The 15,363-nt window shown below is 36.4% G+C and overlaps 1 protein-coding gene across 1 annotated transcript in view; it reads right to left on the reverse strand.

Annotated features, from left to right (window-relative positions):
- The window catches only part of TENM2 (teneurin transmembrane protein 2), a 1,590,996-nt gene that overhangs the window by 1,252,804 nt on the left and 322,829 nt on the right, over positions 1 to 15,363 (reverse strand). Inside the window, exon 4 of the mRNA XM_040574031.1 lies at positions 5,941 to 6,070. The gene's annotated coding sequence lies outside the window, so the exon portion shown is untranslated. The remainder of the gene's footprint in view (positions 1 to 5,940; positions 6,071 to 15,363) is intronic.

Here is a 15,363-nt window from a genome sequence, read left to right on the forward strand (position 1 = left end):
ATCAGAATTACCCATACAATTTAAAATAAGCACAAGTTAGTTAAGAGTTCTAGTCACTTTTGTTTCCTAGATGAACAAGAATTTTCACATTATCTGTAGGACAGTGTGAAAACTTATGAAGATCAAATACCATATTGAACTAATGGAAATGATAAATGTCATCTCAATGGATACTGCAGACACAGAGATGTATTTAGCAGTACTTAAAAGATGTGGTTGAAAAATACTCAGCAATAAATGAACAGAAAATAAACTCAAAGCAAGCATGATCTGTCAAAGCCAAGACAACAAGGCATTTGTTTTAACAGCTTGTCCATTTCAGTACCACTATTTGAACTCTCCCATGGGAAAAAAATAAAAAAATAAAAATAGAGAAAGTCACTGTTATTTACATGCTAAAATTAAGTGATGAAAATTCCAATAGTTAAATAATACCTGCTCTAATCATAGTCCTTCCAGTTCACTGCTAATAAAACAAAGTTTCTCCTCTGTTAGTACCATTGGTAGTATATTAATATTTATAGCTTAGCAAGGAGCATAAAGCTAACAATTGTTTACGGTGCAGGGGACACAGACAAAGCAGTAAAAGAAATCTAGTTTTCCTGAACAATAGTTTATATATAAAAACACATTTTCAGGTAAGACTGCTCAAGATGGGTGGAAATGTATTCATTATGAAAGCCTGCATAAAATTTTGGGAGGATTTATTTATATCCTTCCAGCTTTGAGAATAGTGGTTCCTTCCACTATTTTCTGTGGTAGTGCAGTGTCCACAGCAGAGGAAGACAAATTAAGGGACAGCTTAACCTACTTGGACATACACAAATTCATTGGACCATGTGAGATACATCTGAGGTTGCTGACAGGTCTGGCCTGACATCACTGTGAGACTGCTCTCTATCATCTTTGTAAGGTCATGGAAATCTGGGGATGTTCCTGATAAGTTTCTGATCATGGAAAGCAAAGGGCAAAAAGAGAGGTAAAAGGAAACCCCAGTAAGCAGGGGTCTGTCAGCTTCATCTCACTTCTGTGGAAGGTTATGGTGCAAGTCACTTAGAAGCCATTTATAAACAGATGGAAAGCAAAACAGAGTTTGGGAACAGTCAGCATGGGTTTACCAAATCAAACCTGACCAACCTCATTGCTTGCTAGGACTGACGTGTCCACAGGCTCTGTGGATGAGGTGAGGGAAATGGTTGTAAGATACCTTGATTTTAGTAAGGCTTCTGACACAGTTTCCCATAGTCCACATCAAACTGGTTAGTGATGGATTGGGTAAGTGGACAACAAGGTGGGAGAAGAATCGGATGGGGTGCTGGGCTAAGAGAGTTATCATCAGTTCTGGGAAGTCCAGCTGTCAACGAGTTAGAGTAGTGAAAGACTAGTGGTGTCTTTGAGGGATCAGTATGAAGACCAACACCAGGAATCACCTTCACTAATGCATGACAGGACAAAGTGCAATTTCAGCAAGTTTGTGGATAACACCAACTCGAGGGGGAGCAGTCAACATGCTAGTGGGCAAGGCTGCTTTCAGATAGCCCCAGACAGACTGGAAACAGCCTGATGGGAACCTTGTGAAGTTCAGCAAAAGGAAATGCAAAGTCACACATCTGGGATGGCATAACTCAGGGACCAACTGCTGGGAAGGTGGCCAACAGTATCCTGGGCTGGATTACCAAGAGTGCAGCCAGCAGGTCCAGAGGAGTGATCTTCCTCTGTATTTGGTATTGGTTAGACCACATCAGAATACTGTGTCCAGTTTGGGGTTCCCCAATAAAAGAAAGACACTAACATACTGGAATTAGTCCCACGGAGAGCACCAAGGTGGGTGGGAGGGGGCAAGGAGGCGGGGGTGGAGTGCATGGAGAGGCTGCAAGGGTTGGATTTGTTCGGCCCTGAGGAGGATAAAAGGCTGCCTTGTTGTCTACAACTCCCTGACCATAGGATACAGGGAAGACAGAGGCACGCTCTTCCCAGAGGCGCACAGCAATAGGTTAACAGGCACTGAAAATGTGTTGGAACTTAGGAAATACTGATTAGATGTTAGGAGAAATTTATTTACTTATTTTTACCACAAGGACAGTCAAATTTTAGATCAGATTGCCCAGAGGCTATGCAATCTCCATTCTTTGAAGTGTTCAAGATCAACCTGGTCTAGCTAGACCTACTCCAAGCAGGGAGTTAAACTAGATGACCTCCAGTGGGCCCTTTCAACCTAAGTTGTTCTATGACTACTACAAGAGCAAATAATCTTAAAAAAACAGACAAAAACAAACAAACAAAAAACACTAAGAGAATCCAAGCTAATGATCTGTGATTTAGTTTCTCTCTTTTTTTTTCCCTCCAAGACTTGAGCTTAAGCTGAAACTAAAATTTATTATAAAATAAAACATTCCTCTGTGCAAATGTAATGAAAAGCTCATTATGACTTTCCAGCTACCAGTGCAAACAGTGTACTTAGCCAAACAGTAATTGTATTAGGTCTTCCTTCTACTCCAATACTGCTTTGAAACTTGTGTCCCTCAAATGAATAATTACCTACAAAATAATTAAATGTTGCTGATATAGTCTACTCATCCTACTTGAACACTGAAACAGCAAAGTCTGTCTTCCCTGAAATCTATCTCCGTCATGTTGGATAAGCTTACTGCCCATCACAGGGCTGGCATCGATCCCTACTCAATTACAGATGAACATAGCACCATATTAAAAGACAAATAAGGTTTAATTTTAATCACAGCCAGCCTGTAAGTCCATGTTCCATTATAGATTAAAAGAACCAATTATTTTTAAAAGTAAAGATTTAATGAAAGGCCTTACTAATATATAGACAGACACATCACTCCCTTTGCATTCTAAGTTGAACTGTGCAGTAATGGTTGAAAGAGCTGCAAACAATCTAAGCAAGACATGGGGACACTTCTTGGAAGAGAATGTTTTTTTTTCCTTCAAATCACAGAAAAATACACTTTCTCAAAAGGGTTTCTTTTTAAGATTTCTTTTTTCCAAAGTGTAAAGTCACAAACCATTTATAGACAACAAATTAACTCCATGGCCAGAGTTTTATTGTTACTAAGACAGAGTAAATGCAAAATAATTGCACTGAAGCAGACAGACATTCCACACTAACGACACCAAATGCTGCTGAAATCACTTTATCCCGGAATCAGAAAGGTAGTTAGGAGCCTAATTCTCATTTGAATTCAATGGGAGTTAGGTAAATACACATCTCTGCATCTAGACATTATAGTCTTCCATCTGTAACAACAGGAGTTGGCTTGCCTAATTAACTCAAGAATCTAGGTCATCAGAATTCTTATTTTCTTGCTATTCATTCTTTAGTAGTAGTTTCCAATCTTCCTTGTTTATTGAGTTATTATAATGTTCGCCAGAGTGTGAACTAATAAAAATGTAGCTATAGAATGTTGTTGATATTAGCTCTGAGAAGGTAAGGAGATAAATATCTATTTTTAGAGAAATCTACTCACTGGATAATCAGATAATGGTGTTGACTAGTGCTATGAATGCAATTCCACTTATACTGTAAATGCATAAGAAATGATGTATACATAAGATAGTATCTCACTTTTTAAACCAATTTTAATATAACATCATGCTTTTGCTTAGGAATTTTCCATATACCGTTCAGTCTGAAAAGCTGTAATATAGGATAAAGGACCTCTTTTTCTAAATTTAGACTTATTTTCTTTGGAAGTGTTAAAATTAATGTACTAGTTACCAACAATGACACTATTATACGAATTGTACAACTGACAGCAATAAAAATAATTAATAATGAAACTCCCTTGCTTATAAAGCACAGGTATTTTATTTGCCCACACACACAATCTTTGATGAAAAGTGTATCAAATAAATCAGAAGTTCGGTCTACAGCACAAGAACACTAGCAAAAAATGCAGATATTTCTCAAACATTTTAAGTATCTTATATCAAAAGGAAATTTAGAATCCTTCTGATGATACACAAAAGACCTGGGAAACTTTCTCATCTACTTATAGTCAGTCCTTCTTGGTTTTGGATTGCTAAATTCCTTTTGGTTTTGTCCTTACTGTTCCCTGAAGGAAAAAATCTCAAGCTTCTTGATATATATTAAATATTCACAAAGAGAATATAGGAAAACAGCAGCTAGTGCTACAATGGAAAACAGCAACTCATAATGCAGGTGCAATGCAAAGAGCCACATTACAAAGAAAGCAAGCGAATTAATTTTCTCATACACATAAATGCACAGAATTAACAGAAGCCAGTAACTGAATCTACCTGACTGGTACATAACTGAGTTCTCACCTCCAGACTCACTCTTTTTTTTTTTTTTTTTTTAATGGTCTTTCAAACATAAGACATTCAATTTTTTATTTTTATTTTTTTAAGTAAATCACTAACTTTTTATAACATATTCTGCGGATTTTTTACATGACACTTATCTTAAAGGACAAATGAAAACAAAACTTTGTTAAATCTATGCACAGAAAATATATAAAAACAAGATAAAAATATCATTCATACAGAAAGTCCATTCTTAGCATATTCCTCATTAGTAGGAGGTGGATATAACTATCTTGTGGTGTTGCTTTGGTTGTTATTGATATTTGGTTGTTATTGTTGTTTTAAACACAAATAACAGTTCTCACAAAAATATTTAAAATATGCAAAGGTAAAGACCATTTACCTGCTCTAATATGAAGCCAACCATGATCTGGAGATCAACATGATTATTTTATCATACTCAATTTTAGAAATGTAGAAACAGTTTATTGCTTTCAAACACCAAACATGTTGTGTGTTACATTTTTTATCACTTGATTTTGTAAACTTTCTAATTAATTGCCAGCTAATCTAAGTTTTGACAGAGAAGAAGAAGAAAAGAAGAATATTTCTTCTGTAAAGAAGAAATATTTGTATACACAAGAGAAATTAGGGAACATATCAAGTACTTCCAAAATCCACCAATGTATTTGCTATGCATTTAATAATTAAGCCTTGAAAATAAAAATTGTTAGCTCACACTGAAAATTTCACCTGCTATATTTTTACTCTGGAATTTCTTTTCATGTTTTCCCTTGCAGTTTCAAAGGCCTCACTACCGTGTGTTAACAGAGACTTAGCTAAGAAAGTAACCATACTGTCTACTATATCCTTGTGTATTTCATCTCTGCAAACAAAGCATTCATCAGTCTGTGCTTTTGGGTACTGTACGACACAATCACAAAACACTTATTTATATACCCAGCTGAGTAGCTTTAACACTCCATGTGGTATTTGGCCAGAGGAGGTCCATATTAAGATATTTTGCAACAGCATTAGGTCTCCCTCCCAGTCTGTGTTTTCAGCAGTGGCAGGTTAGCTCTAATGGTATAAACTATCATGAAAACTAAAGCAGGCTTTTATGAAGACTAGTAGATGTCTTGATTCCCACTGGGTGAATAACAGCACCAAGACATTTACAAGAGATTGTTGTAGTCACAGAGAGTAATTAGGTGCTTAATTCTGCCATGGCCTTTCATGAGGTCTTAGACACCTCAAATTTATGATCTTGAGTTTTTCCAAAATAATATATATATATACACACCCTTTACAATCATAGTGCTGTAATATGCAGAGATATAGACATATGAACTTTCATTTGGACAATACCTAAAAATAAAAAACAGTGCCCGCAAAGTCTGAAATACTTAATAAAAATGGCCAGTTCTTATAAGCATCATTTTGACATTAACTGAGTCATTTTGGCTGCATAATCAAACCCCTGAAGGGATACAATAAAATATAAATTTAATCAAACACATTTTTAGAACAGGCTTCAAGCTAGTGCATGTACAAGTTTGACCCAAATATCTAGTCATGAGTATAATAACAGACCTTTAATTATAATTTCTATTATAATTGTTCTATCGAAGAAAATGTAGCCAGTACACTTACCTGCAATTATGCACACACAGTCTGTGGAAAGAGTAGATAAAGACTCTCCTGTGAACCGTCACTTGCTGAGCTAATTCACCCAACTGGTTTAATTTCTTTTGCCCTCAGTCTGTCGTTACAGTGATTACATCTAAATGAAAAGACAAGGAAACACCAAAATGGAAAAATCAGTAGACTTATTCTTTACATTTTAAATATGACTTTTATTCTTGAACAATCAGAAAGATAGGGTCACAGAAAACACATTGTATGGAAAATTACGTATTTTGTACACTTTCTGATGATAACACATATCTTATCTAATTGTTAAAATATATGGCCTCTCTGAGACTCATTACAATGTGCATCTGGTGTCCTGTGATAGGTGCTCCGTACTGTACTTGTAATGTATCGAGGCTTATACCATAAGGAACAGCTTTTCTTGAATATCTACTGCAACATTGCAGACTGTTCTTCAGAGCTACATACTCTTTCTGGCCACTCTTTTAAAAAGTTTTCTGAAACTGCAACGTGAAAAAACACACAAACATTTATTTGAAGTATTCATATGCTTTTTATAAATGTAACATTATTACAATATACATCTTCTAGTAACTTTTTTTTTTTTTAATGTAGCATCTACACTGCTGTGGAGTATGCACTGCAAGCTGTGTTAGCAGCATCCAAAGAACAGCAGAAAACAGTACAGAAAAAAAAAAAAAGTAGAAAGCTAACAACCATCAAGTTATCCTTCCACAGAATATGGATGTGTGGATTCAGCAAGCCCACACGTCCTTTCACATGAGGCCCTACCTAAAGAGAAGTCATGCTGGAGGCCACTCAGTCTCTATATTGTGTGGATTCTGAATAACAGGATTATGTTTTGACATATTGTACCATTTTTTTAAAAATATACACTGTAAACACACTAAAGGTAATCCAGAAAGAAAGTAAGCATAATATTTCTATCAAGTGTCCCAGGACACCCCCCACAATAGAATCCATAATTTAGATACTTCTCTGGAAAATATCAACTCCCTGTCATGTTTTATAGTTGCTTCATATTGCCTCATTTGTCATTTAACAAGTTGCATAATCCAATTCAATGCAACGTAACATAGTCAGATCTCTTCTCGTAAATTCCAAGCTGCTCAGTGTATTTTCTACCCAGATACATTGTCAATCATTTTGGACATAAGCCCTATATGGAACACTACATAGAGCCTAGCCTAGTGCCATCATCCTCCCCCCCGCCATCCTGTTCTCCCCCCGAATCTATCTCAGCCTCGGGAAATAAAAAGTTGTTACCTTAGTCTGCTGGGAAAATGGTAGTATTTTAAATGTTAGACTAGTAATAAGGTACCATAAAACAAACTTCAAGTAAACAAACAAAAAATCTTTGTATAGAAATTGAAATACCGCTACATAAAGCTTCCCAAGCAGAGAAAAAGTAAAATTATGAAAGTGATAAAGTGAATAAATGATAAAGGACATCCCTCTAATCCAGCAGAGTACTACTGTTGGTGTGATGCCCAGCAATACTGCCCAGTCACTGCTACACTTTGAGGTATCCTTTAACTTCAATGGGATGACAAAAACAAAGCCAATTATTACCACAGACCTTCGAGTCAGTAGTTCTTTCCAGTAAACCCCAAACATACTTTTTACTCTATCAATTCTCTCAAGTGAAAAAAATAAGTAATCTGTGTCACGCATCAATAATTTCATGAATGAATTCAATTATCAGATACTTAAGCATGAAATAAAGATTAGAAAAATAGAAGCACAGTCAGCCATGTTAGCCTCTATTAGGCCAAAGCAGTGCTCAGCGTAACTGTGTTTCCATCACATGACTGTCTATGCAGTACTAATGACATTGTCTCCCCTATCTTGCTTCAACTACATACTCAATTGCTATTGTAAGGCTTCTTTCCCTGAGGCTGCTGATCCATATATGATAAGTAGTCCTTAACCACAAACCAATGAATCTTCCTCCTCTCTCCCCCAGTGATTTTATCTCAGACAGATAATGTTAGAAAAAAAAAAATAAATCAAATAATCAAATACCTTATTTTAAAAAAGAGAGACGTTTGGCTCAGCTGCGGAGAAATCTGTTTTGCAATTAGAAACCAGCTTGATCACACAGATGCCTAGCTAACACTCATTTATATCCTTTATAAAGGTATTTAGGAGGTCCACAGCAATTTGCACAAACCCATTTAAATATTTTGGGCACTGAGTTATTTGCTTTCTGCATTCATTCAAATATTCATACATATATTATCATAATGACTTTGATGAAGGTGTGTCTGTTGTCATAGAAGTAGTCACAAGAAAGCATACTTCTGTATTTAGATAGCAAACAATTTGCACCACAGCAACAATACCTTAAGGTATACTCCTATCAAACACTTCATCTTTAAAAACACTAATACCTTCAGCACATTGGAGGTGCAAATCGTGATTTTAACTACAACAACATGATAAGTATTTGCCAAATATTTCATGACTTAAATTGAAATCTGGCCAACATGCTGAGGGTAGATTTCTTTCTTCAGAAAAAAAAAAAAAAAACAACAACATGAGATTTTTAAAGATGTGCATGATCAACAGCCTATTTCTACATCTCAACTTATGTCTAAGTACTTAATGTTATCAATCTTCATATTACTGCATTACTTCAGAAATTAGTCAAAATGAAGAGCATAAGCTACTGAGATCATCAAAACTCATGCAGTAAGAACAGCTTTATGGAATTAAATGATTCAATTTACACAAATGTTATGAAAATGTTCTCCGGTGGTTTTATTTATTTGTTTATTTTCACTCCATAACGGTTACACTGGCAAGTTACAGAGCTGAAAATGTAATTGTGATTGCAGTGTATTTAAGTTAAAACATCTCAGACAAACATATTTTTTCCCACAATAGTTCTTATTAGTAGTACATCTGTCTACTTCTAATAGTGAAAAAGAAATATATATCTGTTAAATAAAGACATAAACAATAAGATATTGAGCTGGTCAAAAAAAAAAAATCCTGTCAATATTGGAAAAATATTGAAAAATAAGCCTTGCAATAGACTTTGAGAAGTCTTGTCACTGATCTTATTCGCTGTGCAAACCAGAGTGTTCAAACAGATCACTGATACCACATGAACGGTCATAAAAAAATACATGATAAAAATGTATACTTTCTTTTTTCTGCAGGTGCAGAAAAAGAGAGTTTTGTTTAATATTATCCTGGACTCTTGCTAGCATTGGTGCTTTACATAGTAAATACAGCAAGAAGGATAGCCTTATGAACCTGATACTACATAGCGTGTCATTCTCCTCCCCATCTCATATACAGAACCTCAAGAAATGGAAAATACAAACAGATGAGAGAACGATAGCTTGAGAATGATATCCACATTATAGCAACAGTATGAGTCAAAAACACAGTGTCAATTTTGGGGACAACATAAAGCAGCAAAGCCATGATCCCCCACAAGGAAAAGCACACAGAAACACAGAAGCTCATAGGAATACATTTCTCTACATCTTCACCATTTCAACAGAAAAATACCAGGTAACAACCCACTCAGAAATGCAAAGCCTCCTTACTACAAAGGCAAAAGCTGTATTTAAATAAAGTTAGATGCAGCCAGTAACTGCAGAGGTGGAGAAAGCTCAACAATGTTAGCATTACTGAATGCTACAAACATAAATTCAAATATTTGTGTGGCAGAGGATAGGGGAAAATTTCTGCTTTCATGCCTTGTGTGACACACACAGCATAGGCCCACCGGATACAAGAGAATATTAGAAATTCAGAGACTGCCAGTGCCTGACAATAACATTAGCATGGATGTACAAGAAAGAAGTTGACCCCATGCTAGATAATGAGGCTAATTTACATCTCAGACTTAAAGTTGTTGCTGCTGAAAGACTGGAAAATAACTGCATTCCTGCGATAAGCCAGGCAGTTTGGTCATTTCTTCCATAAAGTTTGTAAAACCCACATATTTCACATACACACACACAAACAGGTGTTGTGTTTTTTTTTTGTTTGTTTGTTGTTGTCAAAAGGAAAGCCTAGCAGTTTATCTATGCAAAGAATTTAGAGCTGTAGCAACGCTTCATTATCAGCTTCAACTAGCCGTGCCAACACAGAACACAGAACCCTCTAAATGCCCAAGTCACAGATTCAAGACATAAATTCTTATCTTTCATTATTTCAGTCAATTCCTTTAGCCACCAGAGTATAAAATTCACATCCATCCTCTTTTGAAACTTTCATAATACACTAAAAATATCTGAAGATTCACTGGGAGAGAAAGAGAGAAGCTGAGACACTGTAAACATATCATTTCAGTTTCCGGTGCCTCCACTCGGGAAGCTTAAGGACTGTGGTCCATATTCAAGGCTAGGACAGTCAGTACAGTTTTTGAAAGGAGAGAGCACCCTTTTGTCTTCTCATAGAGAGTCCTAAGTGACTATATTTATGAGACACTTCAGAGGCCTGCGTCCCGAAGCAAATCTGGTGCATCACTGCAATCTGAAAGAAGGCAAATGTGGTTCACCAAGGAGAAGACTAGAAAACAAACTCCAGGTCTTCTGAGTGGGAAGCGTAAGAGCTACTGCCAAGCTTTAGGCAGGTCTCCCAGCAGCATGGAGAATGTTCTAGGCCCAAACATTAGGTATATAAAAGATGTGTACCATATGGATGAGTTTTGAGTTTTGCAATGACTAACTTTTTTTAAAGGTTCTTCAGTTTTCAGACATCTGTGGGAAATAGAAATTTAGCAAAGGAGAGTACTTGACCTCCATTTGCTAGAAGGATTAAGTATCACAAATGCAGACTAGAGATGTACACTTTTAATGTTGCAAGTTATTACCCTCTCTAACAGTATATTGAGTGATAGAGTGCATTCACAAACTCTGGACATTAAAAAAAATAGAATAAAAATCATATTTTGATCAAAACAGTTCTAGATGAAGAAGGAATTAATTCAGGTAAGTCTCATGGACGTGGTAGGCAGGATGACAATTGCTGAAGGATCAACTTGTTCCTGCAGGAATTTTTATTTTATGAATTCAAATTTGGTCTATATGGGAGATGATTTGGAACACAGCAGACCTAATACACCAGTGCAGATGACTGAGTAAAAAACTAGTCATGGTACAAATTCAGCCCAAACATACTTGGCTAGTGAGCTTCAGTAGCATTCTAAACTGAAAAGCTGCAAATAAGGAAAACCAATAGGAAGGCAAGATCCTAAGAAATGGCTTGTTTTTCCCAACTCAGTCCAGTAACAAGAAGGTGATTCAAATTATTCAGCAGATGGCTCAGATGTAACAGCTTGGTAGGAACACAACAAGGCTAATTAGAGAATCAGGCTTGCCCCTTTTCTTCTTTGCCTTAATTCCCAGATCATTCCCTCCTCCCACCCATACAGTGTATCCAACCTCTCTGTGGTTAGAAAATCATCTTAGACCTCAGCAATGCTCTTTTGCAGCAACATGCAGTGCAGAACTCCTGCAGAATAAGAAGAGATTTCAGCTAACTGGGAAGCCAGTAGGTTGTGTTTCCCTTCCTGGCAGGCGTGCTGCACTTGTCACCGACTCTCAGCGCAACACCTTTTTTACTGCTTTTTTACTAGCACAACAGCTGTACAAGTTAAAAGCACCTGGAAGTACCCTATGAATGTTCATGTAGACTGATGACCGAGTTCGTATGAACTGTCACCTAAATTGAAAACATGCAAATATGTGAGAGAGATGTGTGGAATATATGGGCTTCAATCCTAAATTTTGACTATCGGAAAGCTAAGCACAAGGCCTCTGTGATCCCACGCTGCAAGTAGTGTCTCCAGATGGAAAACCAGAACGGTAGCAGGCGCAGCGTCTATGGAGAGCTGAGGTAACAGTAGGTCCCTAGGGCAGGTGTTACACACCCAAGAGTAGGTGACTTGTCAGCCCGATAAGGCCAAGGCATACAGTGCCCCCCACATGTGGTACGGCCGTCCCTACCCATACCACTCCCTCTTCAAAAGGAGCTAGCTGACAGGTATTCGGATACACTCATTACTCTGGGATCAGACTCCTCTTCCCTGCCCAGTATTCATAGAATCATAGAATGATTAAGGTTGGAAAAGCCCTTCAAGATCATCTGGTTCAACCATCACCCTACCACCGATGTCACCCATTAAACCATGTTCCTAAGCATTACATCCAACCTGGCATTGCTTCATCCCATTTTGTATCATCAAGGCTTTTGTGCCTACAAACTACAAGATTTTTGTATCGGAACGGATAAGGTCACTGACATCGCCACAGTTGGAAGTCTGTACCAGCGAACAGGAAAACTGCTTTGTCCTGTGATGCAAGTCAAACCAGTATTAGCAGCCAGGAAAAAAAAAAATAAAAAATGTACCTATGTGAATGAATAATTCTCTCTCCATATCACAAATACATAACCTTATTATATATGTTAGGAATTACTTCCTGTCTAAAACAGAAGTATAGCAAATACAAACCCTAACACTACCCAATATTATATATATTTTTTTTATTTGCTCAGATAATTTAAAATAAGGGTAATTTTGTTTCTTGTCTAAAAGCATACAAAAGGGAAGGGAATCCTTCATGCAAATCCTTTACTTTCAAGATAATCTAAATGTGTGTGGCTTGTAAAGACTTCCAGCAACACGATCTTACCATAACATAAATGGAGACACAAATAAATCAGGGTCATTGCCACTGTCATTGTGTGGGACTTTTTTTTTTTTTTCCCTCAACGGAAACTATTGCAGTGTTACTATATAGTGTTACTAGACCTAATTTTCTTTCATTTTATACTTTTGTTGGCAGAAGTGTTGGTGAGAAATTGTGGCTATAAATTAGAGTAGGTTCATGAAAAGCAGGAGGGAATTTGAGACAAATAATTTCGAGAAAAATGTGGAGTTTATATTTTAATTAAAGCAACAATCTATTCCAGAGACACAAGCTTGTTGTTAGTTACCTAGGTGTGAACTTAGAGTAATTGCACTGGCATGATTCAAGTGACTCTACATTTATACCCAAGGAACTGAGAGTAAAATTCATAATTCGTCCTCTTTTCTATCATGGTATGTCAGAGAAAGAAACAGGAGTTAAGTCTCAATGGTCAAGAATCTCCTATCTACCAGAATTAAGGAAGTTTTTCCGTGAAGCACTATGTGAACACAAAAGTCATTTAAAGAGTTGAAGAAAAAATATTAGACCTAACATTAAGGGACCTAAGGTTATTTGTGGAAAGCTTCTAAATCTATTTCTGGGAATGGAAGATAGACAGAGACCCAGAGCTGAGGTGTCTCTTAAGTAATAACAGAATTTAAAAGACCAATAACAACCCAAAGCCTACATATCGTCACAGGAATAAAAGCCTTCCCAAACTGTGAAGGAAAAATATGATTTTGATAGCCCTTCTGGATTTCTGAAGTGCAGACCCAAACCTGCATCGGCTATACATTAAGGGAGCATCAGTAAAGCTGGAGAAAGGTACTGGCAATCAGAATACCCAGATTCTGACGCCATTTCAATACAAGACATGAATTTAATGGGGACACTGAAATGATCACATTTATTGAGTTTTTAGAAAGCAGGGTTAAAAATGAATTTATTACCAAGCATGAGATTGAACTCCAAGTAATACTAACAACTGAGGTTTTTTTTTTCCCACTTTTTTTTTCCTTCAGTCTCACTAAAGTAAATGGAGTTAGAGGTCAAAATCTTCCCAGTATCACAAACAAGTACCTTGTAGGTGCAACAGCCAGCTATATATCACCTATACTGACAAATGCTTTTCCATAGGAGAAATTACTAAGATACAGAAGGTGGCAGAGCAATGACAAACTCTTCAGATTTCTCTGTGCAGCACTCCCTTACAGGCACTTGGTACATAGCTGAATGCAGCCATGATAATAAAGAACAGCACATACATTGTTTTAAATCATTCTGATCGTTTGGAAGCTGAGGATCATTAGATGAATAAAAAAGGGTCTTCCCTTTTCTCAGTCATGCTAGTCTTAATTTTCTAAGACTGAACCCTAAGAGAGATACTTTTCTCTCTTTTTGTCTCTTGAAAATATTAAAGTGGTTGAAAATATCCTAGCTGGCTTAAACACAGCCAAGGCTCTGCAGAAATCTAAGGGTGACAGACAAACAAAAGCTGTTGTAACTGGCCCAAGGAAATAATCAAGACAATATCTCAAGGCATACAATAATAAGAAAAAGTAGTATTGATAAGATTTTCCACTAAATTTTCTGCAAAACTTCAACCATTATATTTAGCAAATATATTATTATTCCTTGTCAACACTTAAGGTGCAGTCATACTAAGCCAAGATACAGTTTTATACATAATCTCAAAACATATATGCAATAATGTGTGACCCAAAGAGATCGATCAACTTTAGCTTACTTTACACCAAGTGTTAAAGCTTCCAACAGTGAATGTATTAGCACACTGTTTGTAGACAAGCAAACTGTAAAAACCACCATGCAAATGGAGTGTTGTACCATATTCTTGTAAATATTCTTTTTGAGAAAGGGCAGCCAGTACAATAGAGAAATGTGAAGCTAAGGGGTTTTAATCGTACCATCTGGGATGTGAAACTAACTAGCAAAAGGGTGTTCCTATTAGGGTCTCTAACAGTTACTGTGATTTTAATTGGCTGAAATAAACTTTGCTGCCCTCAGACCAGTGATAAAACTGTAGGGCTTCTTTCCTTTCAGAAAGTAGAAGTGAAATGACAAACTTGCCCTTTGAATAAAAACAAACTAAAACAGTACTGTTAATTTTCATCAAGGTTGAGTTAAAATTAAGTACGCTTAAAAGTAAATTCTACTGGATACTACAGATTTCTGGTGTTACACAATTTCTTAATTATGCATCTAACAAGAAAATCCATGGAGAAAGGATAGTCTTATAACTACTCCATCTTCTGGCCCTTCTGACAGTAATCTCAAGTATGTGATAATTATCATTTGAAGAGCAGATACCTTCAACATTTACTGGGAATATGTCTATGTTAAAAATAATCTTAGAATCTTACAGCATTACATTTTCCAGAAGATCTTTTTCACAATCACATTATGTTGTAACTTGGATTTATGATGTCAAAAATAAATAGATAAATAAATAATAAAAAATGTATCTTTATATCTTAACTTGTGGAGTGCGAAAATCTGTGCTTAATTCATTTCACACTTTCACTGTTAATCATTTGATATCATGAATGTGACCATTTTTAAGTGCCTTGCTGCTTAATGAAAACTAGTTTGTCAAGTCTTATGGTGAAGTACATGAAAACGATCTTGCCTTCACTTTCAGGTGTTCTGCAATGCAATTCACCTCAGTTGTGCTGCCATCTTCATTTGCAGCAGCAAATTTCTTAGTATACACTTAAGGCCAAACCAA

Source organism: Cygnus olor, chromosome 14, assembly GCF_009769625.2.
Source record: "Cygnus olor isolate bCygOlo1 chromosome 14, bCygOlo1.pri.v2, whole genome shotgun sequence".
Lineage (NCBI taxonomy): Eukaryota > Metazoa > Chordata > Aves > Anseriformes > Anatidae > Cygnus > Cygnus olor.